The sequence below is a fragment of the Montipora capricornis genome, chromosome 10, assembly GCF_036669925.1.
Source record: "Montipora capricornis isolate CH-2021 chromosome 10, ASM3666992v2, whole genome shotgun sequence".
NCBI classification, from domain to species: Eukaryota; Metazoa; Cnidaria; class Anthozoa; order Scleractinia; family Acroporidae; genus Montipora; species Montipora capricornis.
Genome location: NC_090892.1, coordinates 49,312,722 through 49,315,221, shown reverse-complemented (window position 1 = coordinate 49,315,221; position 2,500 = coordinate 49,312,722). Strand labels below are relative to the sequence as shown.

At 41.9% G+C, this 2,500-nt stretch overlaps 1 long non-coding RNA gene across 1 annotated transcript in view; it reads left to right on the top strand.

The window, feature by feature from the left end:
• The first annotated feature begins 2,334 nt into the window (after positions 1–2,334).
• LOC138021913 (uncharacterized) overlaps positions 2,335–2,500 on the top strand; it is a 5,542-nt gene continuing 5,376 nt past the window's right edge. Inside the window, exon 1 of the long non-coding RNA XR_011126477.1 lies at positions 2,335–2,389. This is a non-coding gene — a long non-coding RNA (uncharacterized lncRNA). The remainder of the gene's footprint in view (positions 2,390–2,500) is intronic.

The window sequence follows — 2,500 nt, the reverse complement described above, 5'->3', positions numbered from 1 at the left end:
GTCACGGGTGTAAAAGTTTACCATCTGTTTTAAATTATTGGGACCAGTGATTCGTGATAGGTCAAGATGTGTCGAAGTGAGATTAAAATCTCCTGTAATAATCACCATCGCGTTGTTGTATTTAGCGAGGAATGTATCCACCACTATCTGGATATGCTCACATAGAACCTGATTTTCGGGTTCACGGCAGGCAGTAGAATGATAAATAATTCCAAGCAGGATAATAGACACATTTCTTGGAAGAGAATGTGGTCTCAAAGAGAGCCACAAGGACTCAACATTACAATGATGGTAATCTGTTAACCACTTGCATGGGATAGAATTTGAGATGTAAGCACATACTCCAACACCATCGCGGTTCACCCTATCCGATCTAAAGAAAGAGTAGCCGGGAATCGTAACAGCCATGTTCTGAATATTCGAAGAAAGCCATGTCTCAGTTAAACAAATGACTTGTGCTTTATTCAGAGATGCAACTTGCTGTAGTTCATCCACTTTCTTGGAGAGAACGCGGATGTTTGTGGATAAGATTGTGGGGATATGATATTGCTTAGCATTTGACACTCTCTTGAGAAGGCGAAGATTCCTGTAGCTTCGTTTGCAAGAACGAGTCGACGAAATCCTAGAGGTTATACGAGTTGGAATTCTGGTTCTCGTTAATGCTTCCTTTATTTTTCCACCTGGAAGAAGCACCAGCCGTATCCCGTGTTGAGGCAAGACAACATTATTGGTGGTCTTTCTATAGTAATTTGGGGCTATCTCAAGTAGATTAATAGCTAAGAAGACAAATTTCATAGAGAAGCTTAGAAAAGCAGCCATATTGGCGCTATGCATAAATTAGTTATTTTCTTGATACACGCTCATATTTCCTACCAGCCAATCAAAACGCGCATCTCACAACACACAACCAATGAAAATCCGTCTGATGTCACATCTGTGTTTACATCCCTTATCTAAACACAGCTATTTACCAACGAGAGTGCGCGTACTATCCTAGTCATTTATAAATTCCGTTTGGCTGCGCCCTACTAAACATTTTTTTTGCGCTTACAGAGTGTGCCCATGTCACTTAATTCATTGTTTAAAAAGAGGACTGATACGATAAAGATGCAGTCAGCGTTTGAGACTGAAGAAATGCTCTGTTTTCATTTTTTCCGTTGTTGTTGTTGTTGTTGTTATTGTTGTTTTTATATCAATAAATCGTCTAAAAGGCCAGTTTCAAACGTCGAGCTACCGCCGTGTCGAACTAATTTTGGAATTAAATTCGACGTTGGCACGGCAGTGGCACGGCAACTTGAATTTAGTTCGACACGACAATTAACTTTGACAGGGTCTGTCAGCTGCACGGCACTGGCTTGGCATGGTTTCAAACGTTAATTAATGTAGTTTTGATTAATTTGCAACTTGTACGCATGCGTTCCAGTTGTATACCCAAAAACAAAACGGCGTCGCGCAGAAGTTTAGGACTGATTCAACTGCGACTCCAGCTGTATTCAAGAACTAAAAAGAAGTCGAAGAAATTGTTAATTCGTTTTAGAGAGAGAGAGAGGGGGGGGGGGGGGGGGGGAAATCCCTCCCACTTAGTCCCCGTCTTTCTCGCTCGCCCAGCGAAGAGGAGCTCGTCGACCCTGCTTGTAGCTAGCCTGCGTGCAGACGGACTAAACCACCGGTATAGTCAGCCGGACTGTATCGTGCAGACTTAACTATTATATCATGACTATACGCGGTCTCGCTCGTAGCTCGGGCTACTGATTTATGGGCTCGAGTAATGTTTTGAAAGTTTTTAATATTTCTCGAGCTTTAATCGAATGCATTTTGAGAACCTACTGAATCAGTTTCATACTGTATCGGGAGAGGAATGGCAGCGTGGATGTGTAGCTAAGACAGCTGACTTTTTCAGAAAGCCAGCTGTCTTAAGTGATAAGTGATCACTGTCTCAAGTGATTTGTGATAAGTTGTCACTATTTTAACGGAATAAGTTATAGCTGAGCGAGCGAGTGCGTAGCACCATTGTGGAGAAATATGGTGACCCATCGGTCCGTCCATACGTTCAACTTGTCATGTCGCACCGCTGAAACCCGCGTGTTTTGGCGGGAAGTTGCATAGCCAGCGTACTGTAACTGCATTTGACAACTCTCGTCAACTGTCATCAACTCTCGCTCGCGTTTGGCCAGGGCTTAATTAAGTTTTATTATGATTTTTTTTTTCAGAGGATTTTCTGCAGGTTGAAAGTAGTATATCTTTTGTTTCATACTTGAGTTTAGTTGTGATATAAATGAATAAATAAACAAGGTCTCTATCATCAGAAACTAAATGTTTGCCCCTTTTGATTCAGAGAGAATTGACACTTTGAAACCACACAGCACTTACAGGCTGATGTTGAGGACAGGTAATGTCAACAAAATCAATTAGCATTTTGCTGTTTTGTGGAATCTCTTTCTCGTGCATCCAAATCCTTTGAAGGCATGCAAACAGAGTACTCCGGAAGGTGCAGCAACCG